The 16716-nt window shown below is 44.6% G+C and overlaps 1 protein-coding gene across 14 annotated transcripts in view; it reads right to left on the bottom strand.

Moving 5' to 3' along the window:
- COA1 (cytochrome c oxidase assembly factor 1) overlaps window positions 1–16716 on the bottom strand; it is a 56790-nt gene that overhangs the window by 26697 nt on the left and 13377 nt on the right. For 3 of the 14 annotated variants that reach the window (XM_087766674.1, XM_087766669.1, XM_087766681.1), the window contains one exon: window positions 15163–15381. The exons of 10 other annotated variants lie outside the window; for them this stretch is intronic. The gene's annotated coding sequence lies outside the window, so the exon portion shown is untranslated. The remainder of the gene's footprint in view (window positions 1–15162; window positions 15382–16716) is intronic. One more of the 14 variants, XM_087766690.1, reaches the window with a different exon arrangement.

Below are 16716 nucleotides of genomic sequence, written 5' to 3'. Positions count from 1 at the left end.
ACAGCTAAATGAACGCTGTTAGCAAGGGCAAGCATATCATCTCCGCCTGTTTGGGAGCCCACTGAGGTTGAACAAAATCTTTTCATTACTGTAGTAGAGTTTTTATTACACTCCATTTGAATGATCTGTTTAGGATTAAGCATTTCTTGAAAAACACAATGCTTTTACTCCCAAAACATTTTCCATTCCATGGGACATGGTAATGCTTCAATTTAGCAAAATGCTGAATGATCTGTGTCATGTTTAACATGAAGTATAACTGAAGGACCCTGTACCCTGCAGTATTGCTCTCTGAACCTCTGTTTTTTAAGGGATCTGTGAAAAATCAACAGAAAAAACACAAGCAAGCTATTTTGAGCAGGCTTGAATTTAGAACAAATAGGTCCTCATCTTTACTGGAAAACTTTTAAAGGAGCCAAAAAAATTCAAACCCACTGTGCTTCAACACAAAAATGATCTAAAAATTAGCTTAATCCTTTTAGGATCAGCAATCTGGGCAGATAACTAAAGCAATGGATAATAAAATAGCCAAGCACTGGGTACCCAGTTAATGTATCAGCATGCTGTTGATGGTATATAAACAATGCTAAGAGAACAGGAAACTATTAAAGCAGAAGGCAATACTTCATTTACTATTCAGCTGGGATTACTGCTTAGGAAGTCACTAATACACATTCATAATGAACACTAGAAGTGAGCACAGGCAGAAACCTGCCTGTTACCAAATGAGCATGACTAGTGCTGAATGTTTCTCTTACTAATCTTTCTTAGAGCCTGAACTTCACTTCCAGAAAGGCAAGATTATTTGGGAGGTTCCATTTTCACACTTAATTGCAGAATCAGACACATGGAGCTCTTCGGGTTTTGGTTTCTTCTGAGCAGAAAGAACATCAAAGAGTAACAAAGCCCAAAGCACTTCTCCAAACTTGGTTTGCCGACCTGCCAGTTGTGTGTTGGATTGGAAATTTCCTTCTCTTTTTCTGGAAGGCAGAAAAGAAGAGGGGAAAAAAACCCCAAACAAACAAACAAAAAAGGAAAACTAGCTCAAAGTAGTATTCTGTTCTTGTTCCAGTTGATCTGTTTAGGATTTTGTCACTGGCCTCTGCCAGACCAGGAAAGGCTTCAGTGTATGAGAAACAGCACTAAGAGATCAGATGAGAAGGGGACGTACCAAACAAGTGGATGCAGTATGGGGTCCTTGGCATGGCCAGACCGCTGCCATGGTACAGTGTGACTCCCCTGCCCCTTTTGACAGAAACCACTCACCAGACCACGTGAGTACTTTCCTACTCTTCCTGTTTTAGGAGTCTCAGGTGAAGAGGCAGCTGCCTTGTGCCAACCAACTGGGAAATGTTAGGCATGAGGTGTGTCTTCCAAAAGGTCTGAATCAGGATTGCAATGCCCAAGTCAGATGCCTAAAGTAAGGAGGCAGTTTCAATCCAGACTGCCCTTTCCCCTTCCTGAAATGCCAAAGTTGCTGATTTTCCCACTTGCTTTTTCAGTTGTTACAGATTTCTGTGAGAAAGGGATGATACAGTAACTTAATTTCTAAAGCACCAAAAAATGCTGCAATGAGAGATTCAGATAATGCTACTGAGGAGCACTTGGTGATCCACATACAGAAGCCCCGCATAGGATGGGCTGCTATCCCAGGTAAAACCAGCCGGGTTAGTAACAGACTGGACGCTGTGGCTTCTACAGAGAAAAGGCAGACTCCGGACAAACAAAGGGACACGAAATAGAAAAGAAACTTCTGACCAGACTTTGCCCCTCCATCTTCCATTTTTACCCCTTCCTCTCCTCCCACTCCATCCCTTGTCCTCCTGCCCTTTTGCAAAAATCCAAAATGGCACTGGTCATGTTACAACTACAGATCATTTGTCAAAGATTTGTCTCCTCCCTCTCTGTATGAGCTCATCATTCCCAGCAAGCGTTCTGGGGTGACGAGTCAGTGGCACAAAGAACTGACGGGTTTGATGTGATATTTATTTTCTTCTGGTTTTTTTAAGCATGGCAGTCTCCCTCATCCACGTGCACAGGGAAAGGGGTAATCAAATGTACTGCAGCTGGGAGTTCTAAGGATAAAGTCCACAAAAGCTGTAGCTTCCAGTAAAAGCCTTGTATTTTTTGTATTCTTTTTTGGTACCAGGCATTGCTGGATGTTTACTCAACGACACACTGTGTTAAAAGTTGCAACATTCATCTTTAAACATTAATTATCAAGGCGTGATTGCTTCAAAAATCCACTGCCTGAGGCCAGGGCCTAGGAAGTGGAAAATGTAGTTTCAGAAAGAGATGAGAACAAATGCTGAGCCTTTCTTTTAACTGCAGGTTAGGACAAATGACTAACAATAAAGCAAAAATCGTTTGGATGTATTTGTTGTTCTGAGTGTCTAATTCAAAACTTAGCAGTGAGTTGCCTGGGGTTTGTTTTTTTCCCCCCGCTCTTCTTTTTGTAAAAGTCAGAGAAGCTGCTGAATTTTGGAGAGATGCACGAAGTACATTTCTAAAAATTTAGTTAAAATCATTTGTTAGATTGGAAGAAAGAAATGAAGTAAGAAAAGGCTAAATGATGCACACAAAGTCACACAATAGTTGCAATAGTTGTTGGACAGTCACTGTGCTCATTTTGGGACGAAGGCTGCAGTGATTCTCAGCATCTATCTCCATCTCCCTCAGTTCTACTGAAATCTACCTGGAATTACCGACAGTATAACGACGGACCGGGCCTGTTTCATCACGTGTGGCAACACAAAATTAAATGCTGCTGTGACTCAACATTGCCGTATTGGGTGTCCCAGCCTGAAGCCAACAGAACGATTGCAATAGCAATGGCACCTTCATCTCCGCCCTTCTGGCCTTGCTGCTGGCAGACTGGGGACAGCCCTGCACGAGCACCTTTGCAGGGCATCAGAGGGTCTTCTTTTCTCACAAGGGTAGAGAACTTGTTCATTCTAGCCCCCCATCGCCCCTCAGTGTTGGGCCATGCCTGGGAGCACACAACTGATGGGAGATGTAACTCACGGTCTGGTGGGCCTGAGGCTGGTTTCTTGTGTGACCATAGGGAGAAACCGTAAAGGCAGAGTCTGTGATGGTCCTAAAGTTGCAGTTATGCACCAAAGCCCGAAGGCCAAAGAGACTCCAAATGGTGACACTCATCTTTTCTAATGCTGACGTTCACCAGGAACCTCCAGTTCTGCTTCTGGGTGTGCTCAGAAGCACTTCTGACCTCATAGCACTGAACAGCTTGGTGTCTGCCTCCCTAGGATTGAGAAATGGCATGCCACTTCACTACCAGAAGGGCCTGATCCACTAGGTGTATCGAAAACCTGCCTAACTCATCGTGTTTCATCCAGAGGAGCGGAGAGAAGACAAGAAGATGGTGGTGATGATAGTGCTTGTGTCCCATCTCCTCTCCCCACTTGCTTCTATCTAACAGTTCTGTACTGAAAGCTTTTTCCCCATGGCCTGCGAGATCTGGTTTCAACACTCCAAGTATGTTCTCTTGCTTAGTCAGTCTGCACCCTTCTGTTAAATGGGGAATTAAAGACCTTCTTTACCTCATGGCCATTCTCACCAGGCCAGTAGTGCAGACCCTTGCCCACAGGCCAGTTTTTGCAGATGGCTCATGACCACACTGTTAAGGGTTTGCTGCCTGCTGAGTGGGCTGGCTGCAGCCATGCTGCATAGGGCTCAGCTCACGTCTCCTCTCGTGACCCTGTAGCTAACAGTCGTTATTTTCTGTGCGTGGGCTTGGTGGGGTTTTTTTCAGTTCAAAGTATGGAGAATACTATCAGGTGTTCGCTGCAGGCCAGCAGAGCAGTGCTGCATCAAAAACATTACGATGCCAGAAAAAATTGTCGCGTGCTCTAGGAAAAGGATGGGTGAGGGCACAAATTACGGTATTGCCTAACCTGGAATAATGCTGAAGCACTGTCCTTGTTGAAGGAAATACATTTGGTGTCTTCCACATCTATCCTGTCTGTCTGGAGCAAACCCTGGAGTGAACCACACGGTTGACGACACTCATGTTTCCCCTTGGGGATACCAACGGATTTGTTCCAGAAGAGAGCTCAGACACTGACAGGTGTCTGACATACTGACCACAGGTAGTATGAATGACTGGGAAACCCATCCCTGGAGCAAAACAGGAGTGCACCAAGCTACTAGTACAGACAGAGCGTTTTTGAGCAATAACTGTTCTACTTTGATGGAGCCCATGAAATTCAGGAGAGAGATCTCTGCCGAGCTCACTCTATGCAGACAAAGCACCAAGCAGAACATCAAAACCAAGTGAAACACAGCGCTGTACAGCAACCCTCAGCCGGTGTGGTCAAATAAGCAATGACGACATTAATCTTCTCACTATTCCCCCCTCTCACACTTTGAAATAACCCAGGTGAGTGCTGCGCTTGTAGGGTGATGCCTGGAAGTGTGCAGGAGAAGACTGGGGCTTGCACTGTCTCCCACCCTCCCGTCCTTTGCCAGTGATCCAGTGACCAGTTTCAGTTCTCTTTTATCACAGGTACGACCGTGAGACTGAGAGGAGTCTCCTGTGCATCCGTCCTCTTGAATGTCACTGCTGCTCTAGGGAAACCCAGCTGCCACTATGTTTTCCTGACCGCCTCTAAGATGATTGTCAAGGACAGAAAATATTAATTAAATTGTAATTAATAAATTGAATACTGTGGGGTTAATTATAGCTATTTACGGGGAGAGTAGGGGATTTGGAGGGCCTGCCTTCTGGTGTTTTTGCACAAAGTGTTGCTTCTTCCTCTAAGCTCTAATTAGCTGGCTTTTTTTTTTTTTTAATAGCCAGTCTCCAAATGATTGCTCAGTAGCTCCCATTTTGTTCCTCATCAGCAGTTCTCCAGCACAGCTGCTACAGAAGGGAAGCAGCCCTACAGTTTGCCTTGCAGGGAGCAGGTGATAAAGAATCTGTCAGAAGTGGTGTAAACCAGTAACATAAAAAAAAAGAAAAAACCTGAGAGGCCCAGCCCCCTAACATTGTCTAGCAAGGGGACTATATAAGAAACCAAGGACACGGGCAGAAATAAGAAGGAACAGGAACATCTGAAGCTGCTGCAAGGTCAAAAATCTTCTCTCCATATGCAGCCAGCCCTCTTGTCCAGCTGCATGCTCTGCCTTCCTGCATACGCGTAACGCCAAGAGTCATCAACAGCAGACAAGCACCAGGGAAAAAGCAGGCTGTTCCAGCACAAAGTCAACTGCGCAACTTGGAATAATTTCTCCTCTACTCCTTATTTTCAACCTACATGTTTCCTCCTTAGTGGTAAAACCTTTATAAAATTTAAATGGACTTAATTATCTGTATTTTAAAACCAGTTACTTTTAGCTGCTCAGTGTATACCTATAAAGACCAAAGGGTCCTTTCAGGACACTGTTAAACTAAAGGCACGCAGCATGCACACTGTGCCCAGATATCAGGAGTTTATTTCATGCCACTAGATGCAAACTAATAGTGCCTAAGAACCAGCACAGAAGAGAGCTTTGGGAGTTTGGGGGTTATTTTGGATGTTGTTTTGTTAGGTTTTTTTGCAAAAGTGATCAGCAGGATCAGCAGACAGCCCACTGCTTTCCCTCAAGTATCTTGTCCTGCCTGCTAGTGTTCACAACTGAACGGCTGCCACGGAGGGAGCGGAGGGCAACGGCTGGAGGATGAGGACTGGCAGTGGTGCCGCAGCCGGCAGCTGGCCTGGTGCCTGCCTTCCCCTTCCCACCGCAGCAGCTGGTTCTGCGTGGCAGGCACAGGAGCCTGTTTTTGGCTCCTGCTGAGGTGAGATGGGGTGAAGAAAAGAGAGAAAAAATTTTTTTTGTAACCAAGAGCAATAATGCTAGTAAGGGAAAATGGGGATAGACTGGCCAACACGGAGAGCAGGATATCCTCAAAACACAGCATGGATCCCTGTGGTTTCTGAGGTTGGAAAACCATTGCCTAAATTAAGAAAGCTATCTTCCATCTCAAGAAAGGAAACGTAAAAACCAGAATCACTCTTGCATAAAAGCCTAACTCGTCTGGCTCCTTGAGCGTGCCTGAAAATTTTATCCACTCTCCTGTGCAGCAAAACGGTTTCACTGCCCAGGGGCGCTGAGCTGAGGGCTCTCCAGCACCAAGGTGTCTCCTCACCCCACACTTTGGCTGAAAGCCTTGGATTACACTGCCAAAAACCTGCTGCAGGTCAACCTTTCACAGCTACAGAGATTCCCCCAAAATGGAGAAGATAAAGCACCGTCTCCTCTTTTAGTATTCAGAATTGTGTCACCCGAGAAATGCTTGCCAGCGTGTGTGATAACCGAGCTGCTCGCACCAATGTACGCACGTCTGCTAACAGAGCAGCAGCGCCCACGCAGCACTAGCAGCTGCTGCAAGACATCCTTTAAAAAAAAAAACCCTGAATGGTGTCTTCAGACAGGCTTTTCCCCGCTTCAACAAAAAGACTAATTTTGTAACAAGGAGGTAAAGATCCCGCTGCTTAAAGCTTTTGCTCCTCCCGAGGCTCAGTTGCTTCTTCAAGTCGCAAGATCCCAGACACACCTATGTTACTGGTCACCCCCATGCCGGTCACCCGTGGGCTCAGAGCCCTGGAGCCAGGCAAGGAGAGCGCAGGCTTGGTTGCAGGCTTAAAGAGCTGAGAGCCTTTAAGGAGTCTGAGCCCCCGGATTAGCGAGGCTGCGTCCAGGCGGGGCGGCGGTGCCCGCCTGGCTGGGGCCGGGCCGGGCCGGGCGAGCTGCCGGCAGGCTCGGGCTGCCGGTGCCACCTTCTGGACACAGCCGCAAGCGTTATTCACCTTCCCCTTGGGATGGAGGAACACTAAGGAGAGTGTCCTCATTTCACTCCCCAGTCCTGCTTTTTTGGTTTTTTTCCCCCCTTTCTAGTCCATCATCACGTAGCCCGTAACTCAGGGGGGAGCGGCCCGCCTCCTGTGGAAAAGTACCTACTGCAAGCTCGGAGAAACGCTCCCTGCCTTTAGCATTTCCTCTTCTCCGAGCATCTCTGAGAAACAGCCAAGCACGGGAGAAGCAGAAACAAGACAGTGGCACTCGTCTTAAGAGACATCTGTGCATTTTCGGCCAGGAGGAGCAGGGCCGTGCAAGGGCACCCTGGTTAACACTAGTGGCACCGTCTCAGGGGCTCACAGAGTATTAATTTCAGCCTGCGGAGAGGGGTCTGACTGGTCCTGCTGTCTGATTAGCTTTAACGGCCATATGTGAATGCAGACCTCGCGAAGTCTTGCCGTTTATGTCAACGGCAGTCATGTTCTCAAAGAGAATTGTCCTCTTTAACATCCAAACCACAAACTGTTGAGCGTGGTTACACCACAGGCATTACTGAGAGCAAGGCTAAGGTTAGAGAGGCCACCTCATTCTGAAAGAATCCAAAATTATATCTCCTGCGGACCGCAGCTGCAGTTCTAGCTATTTCTTAGAGCTGCGGAGGGGGACCCAACCAGTGGCAAACAGGATGCACACACACAACACAGCCTCACATCTGCCTCGCAGAATAAGCTTGGGAACAACTTAGCGCAGAGAAGATGTCTCCAAGGAATGGTTTAAAGAGCACAATTAGGAGCAGCAGACCAGGAAAAGCTGTGAGAAAAAATGTCTGAATTGGTAGAAAGGAGCCAAAAGGGAGAGCTACGGGGATGATGCAGAAGGCAGGCAGCAATGAGAAGCTGCAGGCTGCAGAGCGCAGCACTGCAGGGCTCCTCGCCCAAGACTCGTTCTTCTGCCCCAAATTAAGATGGAGCTTAAGAAATGTGGAGTTTGAAGCTGTCAAATGCCTACAGCTGCAAGCATGCAGCATCTAAAACGAAGGGCCTCAATTTAGTGCCAGCTTTTTTAGGGATTACCCTAACATGAGACGGCGGCAACAGAGGCAATGAGTCATATGAAGTGCACAGGTAATGAAATGTGGTCCACGATGGGAACTTAAATGATCTAAATGTTGTACAGATGCTGCTGCACTTCGATACTGCAAATGATACTTGTTTCCATTTAAGAGACTGGGGCTCAGCAGTGACGTGGAGTCGGGCTGAAGGACCCATAAGGCAAACGTACAGCAATGGTAGGGCAATATATTTATTTCAGAAACATAACATACTTGAAATATTTTTTCATTACGTTTATTTTAAATCTGTCAAGCCTTTGTTTAACACACACATAGCTTAATGATAAATACCAACCGTGTGGTGATTAAAGCTTGCACCACAGCTTTGATATTGCCATGTTGCTATTATGCAACCCAGTTTCAGATGCTGACCCATCTAGGTTGTCAGTTTTTACAGTTGGACTCCGCTTGAGTTTAGTTGCTGCATAGCTGGCCCAAATATATGTACTGTTACTGCTTGTTTGTGCAATGGCTTCACTGGATTTCTTTTAATGTAGCTGTCTTAAAAATAGCAATAAGCTATCTTCCACAACGGTGTAATCAGAGTAACTGATGATAACGGCAGTATACTCACGTCAGACTGTCTAATTCCTACTGCTGTTAAGTCTCAGTTCCCATAGCTCTCCGGGAAGGACACGGACAACTCCTGCCTGAAGGAAGTTTCAGCAGGATCTGGGATTCTGAGCTCTGCAGAAAGGTATGTACAGACACGCTTCTCTCTAGCACTGGTACTTGACAGTGTTGTATGCTTTGTAATGAAGGGGGTCAGTGAAGTACTTTTACTCTCTTTGGCTACTACACTGAGGAAATAGCAAGATCCCTATTTATAAACTTTATAATTTCCGGTCTGTATTGATTTTAAAAGCATCTTTAGCATGCAAGCAGCTGTTTAATGCATTTTGACCCAAAAGCTGGACGTTTGCATTAGTATTCCCACTAGAACATTTGTCCTTTCGTGTCCATGCATTAAGGCCCTGTTTAAAATCTGTCCATGTCCCTAATCTCTCTGGGGAGCTTTCCCTGAATACTCAATGCTAGTCCACAGTCTGTAACAAAAGAGGGAGGAAAAAAAAAAAAGAAACAGAGAAGAGTGTTTATGCATAAAGTTCAACAGCCTTTTCACGTAAAAAACATACGCACACACAAAAGCACCTCAACTACAGAGCCTGGCATTTCCACAGCAAAGATCTGACAGCGTGTGCAGTTTTTCAAGTTAACTCATTTACAATAAGGGCATAAGGCATCTGAGCTCCAGATGCACTCATTCAGGCAGCCAGGGCCATAAATAAAATAGGAAAGAATGCTCTGACTCTAACATGGATTTTACAGAGATGTGTTGAAGGTCTAGCAGATGGGTTTTGCTGTCTCAGCTTTTACCTGTGTAACAAAGTAAATGCATAAAGCTGCTTACTGGCTCCTTCAATGCAAAACCTTTGCGTTTGCTCCCATATGCTCCCGTGAAGATATGGCTAATTTAAACAATGAGCAAAATCCTACCCCTCAGGGAACCTGATGGCAAAACGCCCACTGGCTCCAGCAGGCTCTGAGTGTTGCTCAACATAAATGCAATTGGCTGAACTTGACTAACAGCATAACCAATATTGTAATCAAATTTGTATTCTTTCATCTACAAATTTGCCACCCAAACGCTGCCCCTGGTGCTGCTGTTGCCCCGTGGTTCTTGCGGAAGAGCAAACCCAGCGACACAGCTGCTGCCACTGAAACTGGGCTCGCTGCAGTCTCAGCCCATGCTGACAAGCAGCTCTCTTCCACGGAGGGGTGAGAAATCCTCTCTTGAATTAGGACAATACATCAAAATATTTTGTCATACCATTAACTTTGCTTTGCTCAATCTACGTGCCCTTCTAACACAGTTCTTACAAAGCAGAAAACTGGAATCCTGCACTTGAAAGACAGCGTATTAGATAGATAGCAGAAATTTCTCATTTTCAAAGAAATTTGCCAGTTGAGAAATGATTTTTTCCCCTCACACACAGACTTCATCATCCTCATCATCCAGTCTAGCTTTCATAAACATCTGAGTATTCTTTCTGAAGCCAGTCTGGTGTTTGGGCAGATGGCATGGAAATTTTACAGTCCATTTCATCCCTGATGCCTACAGTTAATGCTAACTGTTAATAATGGGATACACATACATGGATACATATACAAACACACATGCTAAGAGAAGAAAACATTTTTGACATGCTGATAAGGGAATTAAACTGTCAAAGGCAGATTCCTGAGCTCAACATCTACTAGAAGTACATCCCCAAAACTGTGTATTTGGCTGACTTCAGGAAAAATTGTGCACTGTAAACAACTAAGCAATGCTTCCTAGTTTAGTATTTCTGGAAAATCAGTTCCTCTGTGCCTCTATTACCAAAATGCATCTGCTCACCTGTACTACTTAGTTCTAAAACATAACCCTTTGGGTGGCCATATTTGGTTTGGTTTCTGCGGATGGTCACTATTTGCCACACTTGGCTCTGATCTGCAGGTCTCAGATCCTCTTGCCAGAAATACATGCAGCAATTTAAAGGCACGTTTGACTCATTCCATTTCATAACCAGGGAATACTTTTTTCCTCTCATGAGTCTGCATTTAAAACTGAAATTCCCAGCATTGAGGACAGGGAGATGACAGGGAGAAGAACACTCAGCCTGGGACTCCCTAAGACCAAAGCCTGCATCAGGAGGAAGCAACAGGGGCAACTCCAGGGATGGGAGGTGGAACCGGCAGTACAGGGAACAGGCACCAAGGGAGCTGCCAAACTAACACATGGCTTACCCACGGTTGGGTAGGTCCTTCCAGAGCCTGCCTTAAGAAGCAACACTTGACTCAAAGCAGCTCTGGCAACCTGGGATCTGGTGGTCTTTCTCAGTACCTTGGCTCAGTCCCTCCCCACAGTCTCCATCCCTGCCTGCTCTCAGGAGCACCCCTGTAATGCACCCCAGCTTCCAGTCAAAGCACTGCTTTGTAATACAGCTTAGGGAAAGACAGAGGAGGAAGAAGAAAATAAATATATTTGAGGACTGATGACTCAGACTAAATACAGAAGGCGCTCAAATCAAGTTTGTTTCAATAATGGCAGTGCTCTGCTGTTTGCTTTACCCCTTTTAGACTGGGTCATCCCAATTCTTTTTCTCCATTTAATGGTGACATAACTAAGTGGCCAGGAGGAAGCTGTCTCACCTATCATAAAAGCACAGTATGCAGTAATCATAGGAGGCTACTGTTCAAGACAAAGCCATGAACTCCACTTCCAAGAATGTGCTGGGCTGTAATTCTGAAGAATGCATTTATTAGCAAAATCCTGTTTTTATAAGCCACAAATCGAGACACAGCTCCCTTCAGCACTCAACCGGCTTTATGAATCATAAGCCATTCAGTGCATTGCCATGAGACTTTGCTTTAGAAATAAAATTGTTCGTTCAACAGCAGAACACCCCGGTTCAGCCTTCTCTTTCCACAACTGCTGCTTAGTCTCAAACCAGAATGAAACAGCTCTGGAATTACACATGCACTTAATGTCCTCTTAGTATCTACCAGATTCAGTATAAAAGCATCATGGTGAGTTTCTAAGTCTAACAACTGCTTAATTAAGCAACATATTCAGTATCTGGCTACTTTGCAAAACTAGGCAGCTAAGTAAAACAGGTCTAGTGCAGTCAGTCATGATTTCTTTTTTTTTTTCTGGAGGGGTTGCTAGAGGTTTCCCAGATATCCCTTATTTCAAAGCAGGAAAAAAAACAATGGCCAGCTCTGTACCAAACCACAGGTCAAAAGACTTCAATGGTCCAAGGTTAAAACTGGCCTCCAGCTAGCTGCACAGACTTATCCCACAGGTATTAAACAGGAAACTTTTAAAGCTTAAAAATAGTTACAGTTATGTGACTTATTCTTGTAAAAGGATTTTAATCTTGTACATGAAGACTAGAAGCTTTCCTCCTTTGAAATGTTTGTGTTTGACACTTCCTCTGTAGCACAGCAAGTCTGTGATTTCCTTTCTTGCACGGGCTGCGCGTTGAGTTTTCTTTTGCTATTTTGTCCTTTTTTCTTTCACAAATCAAGCTGTCAGCAGCATGGGAAGTAAATCTGTAACTGGGACACTGTGGCGGATGCACTCAACCCCTTGACCAAAGTGGCGGTAGTTTGGTGCAGGCTGCGGAAGAGGTAAAGGCCTGAGCCGTAGCCAGCCCGTCAACTCCTCTAGTTTCAATCTGTTCTCTGAAAACCCACAAAGGAGCAGAGTGACACAGTGAGCATCAATGCATATGAGCTTGGAACACCGATCATGCAATTAACACCTGAAAACCGAGTGGCTTTTCCAAGACTCATTTATGAAGGAACAAAGAAAGTTGTGGGTATGAGGAGCCTCCTGCATACCTTTTCTATCACATGTAATTTGACTACAAGGCAACCACTTTATCCTATAAGTATGACAGCCTAAGTGAGCCTTCTTTGACCTCTCCCTGCTAGGCAGCGTGGCTGCATGGCAGTGATCTCCCCTTGAGCTGGGACGCCCGTCAAGGTTGCTCCTTGAGGCAGAGAGACCTTTACCAACAACAGATCTTTGGTAAGCAACTGATATTGTGCATAACTTTGTAGCATGGTAGCTTTGATTTTGTCTTGGTAACTTTGATTGCATGCTGAATTGATGCTAATGAAACATTAAAGGAATTTTGCATGAACAATCCCTTAGACATAAACCATTGACCAAGTCTGAGACTAGGATTGGATCCAGCCACACCTAGACTCCTCTCTGAGGAAGGAGTTTAGAAAGCAACGGGGTCCTTTCTGAACCTCGTGACTCAATGGGAGGGTCATCCTCACTCCATTAGATATACGCCATTGACCAAGTCTGAGACTAAGAGTGGACCTAGCCGCACCTAAGCTCCTGTTAGGAGTTTAGAAAGCAAGGGGGTCTACTCTAAACTTCATGACTCAATGGGAGGGTCTCCCTTATTCTTTGCATCTTTGGTCTCTCTATGTATCATTCTAACTTTATGTAACTCAATTTTCCTTTATATGATTCTTCCATGGAGTAATTAATAGAATGAACCTTGCCATCGAACTATTTAAGTTGCACGTTTTATTAAAACCACTTTTGCTGATACCTTTGTTGGTGATTCCTTAAGTGTTCTAAATCACCCATTCACAACAAATTGGCGTAGTCGTCAGGATCTTAAATCAGGATTCAACACAGACACGTAAGAACTCTGTTCTGAGACTGCATCACTGCCTCCCGTAATGTCACCCTTGGAAACAAGAGCACTTGAGAATATCTTAGCACACAGTGAAAGACTTTTTGCTATGGTTTATTTAGCTGAAAAGGAAAAACAATTCAAGTAAAAAACCCCAGAGATTAAGAGATGCTAAAAGTATGTGGTCTCTGCTGAGCTTCCTGCTACTGCAGGCCACAACCTCTAAAGAGCACTGTGTTTGAATATCTGCTTTGGTGGGGACAACACTTCTGGGCTGGGAGATAAACCCAGTTTTCTTGGACTGATATGAAAGCTAAACAATAATATATGCTCCTCTCCTACTACCACAACCACTCCCAAAGCTAAGGGAGGACAGCCGAATACCAAAGGGCCGTGGTGAGCACAGCTGGTTGCTACATGAATTGCTTTAGCCTGCTATTAACTTCTTCCTCTGCTCCTCACTCGCTGCCCTGTATCACGGCTAGTAGCTGTACTCTCCACATGTCCAGCCTCCATCCCCAGCAGATCCATCCCATCTGTCCCCAGATGCCACATCTAGCCACCACTTCCCAGGTGGCCCAGCTTACCTAACCTCCATCTCCTGCTGGGACCCGGAGCCTATGTCTACGCACCGCACTCAACCAGCCCAGCTATGTAATTAGCCGTGCAGCTGCGCAGCCACTAACCTGCCAGTACGCATGTGGCAGACCACTTCTTGGCAACTATTAATCATATATTGCATAAGAAACAGTCCCTTAACACCGGCTAGTCTTTCCACTCCCGAACCATGTAAAGGACATAAAAGCTTTTGGCCGTGGAGAAAAGTGAACAAAATGAGCGGTAATTAACTCTCATGACTACAAAGGCTAACAACTTCGGCACTTGCAAAGGGGATCAGAGGCAGCTGAGCTGAGAAAGAACTGTAGCAGAACAAGTATTTGCCTGGGAGCAAACACTGCCAGAGTGCTTATTTTAGAATGAATAGTCATGTTAGTTAACTAGAGCTAACTACTGAACAAATAGCTCACGTTACAGCATACCGAGGTACACTAGATGCATCCTTTGATCTACTGACTGACAGACCCACTGCAGTGTTCTTTTCTTCAGAAACTGAAAAAAAAAAATCATCCTTCATAGCTGGTTCTGTTTTTTGGTACAGAGGCTTTTCACAGATGAATAGGAACGAAACTTGTATGAAAAAGGAACCTAAAATGGACTTACACATAGCAGCATGAGATATTTACATTCAGCATGAGCATGCGGTTTGCAAAGAAAAAAGAGCAACCAAATTAAAAGTTCTTCTGTAAATCGACACGTGACTGTTAACCCCTTACTCGTATCTCCGTCAGGACAGGCAAGCTTTGGTGCACATGCCCTTGTTGTTTCTGACCTTTTAACACAACTGTGGCCTCTCAGCATCAGGATTTGGCCCGCTGTTCAGTGGCATACTATGTAGCCTGCCACACCCTACGTGCCACTTCCTTAAAATACCAGTGTGGACAATGAATATGACTCACATGGTTTTCAAGCAGTAGGGGAAGAGAGCTGGTTTTTTTGGGGAGATTTTTTTTAAGGCAGCCAGAATTCATCCTGAAAATTACAAGTAAAATGTGTTCTGATTATCACCATGTAAGTAATCACATCTCATCTGGAAACACACATGAATTGATGAGTGAAAGTTTCTTTTTCACATGAACTGCTTTACACTGATCATAAACTTAAGGGATTTGACAGGGATTAAAGATTCACTTTTCAGCTGCTATGTCCTTTAATAAGCTTCTTAACATCTATTCTGACAGAAGCAGCGTGTCCCCAGTTTAGCAAACCAGGCTATCTCTGTCCAGGTTTCACTGCAGCTCTGGAGGCCTGGAAAAAGTATTAAATGCAGTGAGTCTTCTGACCCCTTTAGCGAAATAATCTACTAAATAGATTTTCTTCAGACCAGCTTTTGTGGAAGAGACAGTAAAAGTATTATTAACTTAATTTCTGGGAGCCACACAAAGTCTGTGAGGCTCTTCATGCTCTATTGAGGAGAAAGTCACGTACCAAAAAAACCCCACGTTGTGCTCTGCTATGTTCTGTTCTCGTACCTCCTGCCTTCGTTCAGGTCCACAGCAAGCTTCTTCCTCAAGGCTTATTCAGCTCGGTAAGGATGGCTTGCTTGTAAAGCACTTGACAGCAGTTAGGGGTTCTCTGCCACAGCCAACGCAGCCGCTGACTGTTTAACCCAGCCAAGCCATCTTAATCCCTGTTTTGCACTCTCACCTGTAACATGGAGATGAAAAAATTATTTCACCTTTCCAGCTAAATATTGTTCTATTTTTTAAATGGTACGCTCCTTAGGACAGAGGGTCAACCACATACTTACCCAGAACCAAGCACGAATCACCCTTTGCTTTAATTTTTTGGGATCTCTGGATAAGAATCACCCCCTAAGATGTTAAACAGCTTTTGTTTAACAGCATTTTTAAAGTTGAAACCAACTGTAAAGCAGACCAGGCAGATTCTCACTTTGGGCCCTTAGGTTTATCTGGTTTCCATCCTCCTGTCTTTCTATGCTCTGTGCAATTCCAGGCAAGCTTCTTGCTGGTCTCTTACACTTGTTTTGTGCCCTCTTACGCTGCTGGAGCCATGCAAGTAAGGAACTGCAAAAACAATACTAACGGCTCGGCTTTGACAGGACATAGCTATTTTTACTGGATTACTTTTCTGGCACAGCACTTAAAGCACCAAATGATTTGACACCTGTAATTTTATACTTGGAATAACACAAGGTATTCATACTTCTTTTGTAATCTAAGATAAAAGCAAACACTACATATGTTCTCATTCCAGTGCTGCTGTGTGGCAGCTATTTGCCCAAGGAAAAAAAGTACTGTTACATTACAGAATATGTGGAAAAGTAAAAGCTATGGAAAAGAAATCATTAAAATAGCTAACTTATTCCCCTGCTAGCACTAGCCTGCTCCCTGCAGCATGTTTCAGAGTGTTTTGTCCAGTCTGGTTTTACAAGTTTCACATTACTTTCATTTATATCTTTAATACAGCGCTGAGTCCAATGCGGTTTGGTGCTGCTTATTTTCCTTGTCTTTCAACTAGAAGACTCGGTGCTAGACCAGCTGTTCATATAGAGTCAGCTCCAAAACTACTGAAAAAAATCTGGACTCTTTCCACTGACTTCAACAGGCTTTGGATCAGGCTCACGAAAAGACGGCGAATACATTTCATGTAAGACTAAGCAGGTTACAGTCAGCAAAGTATAAAGAGGATTAGCTGCATACAATCCAAAGGCATATTACTCTGCATGCTTCTGAAACAACTGGCTAACACCCTTTCACTTTCACAGAGAGAAAGGGACAGATTCGTTTCTGGTGCACTGTTCTCTGCCCAGTTAGCCTCAGTACAACTGGGATTTTCCTAAACTGGAGGTGAGGAAATTTATTTTCTAAAAATGCAAAAACAATAAGCAAATGCTTTCTGCTTTCCAGTTGAAGTTTAGGTCTTTAGAGAGACCCCCTATGGAATGAGTATCAGGACAAAGACAATGGGTTTTGTCTCTTTCCTCTGCCAGGAAAGGATGGACCCTCTTTCTTCTTCAGA

The sequence above is a fragment of the Nipponia nippon genome, unplaced genomic scaffold (assembly GCF_047370975.1).
Source record: "Nipponia nippon isolate SJK-2023a ecotype South Korea unplaced genomic scaffold, ASM4737097v1 scaffold_1, whole genome shotgun sequence".
Lineage (NCBI taxonomy): Eukaryota > Metazoa > Chordata > Aves > Pelecaniformes > Threskiornithidae > Nipponia > Nipponia nippon.
This window is presented reverse-complemented; position numbering and strand designations above follow the sequence as displayed.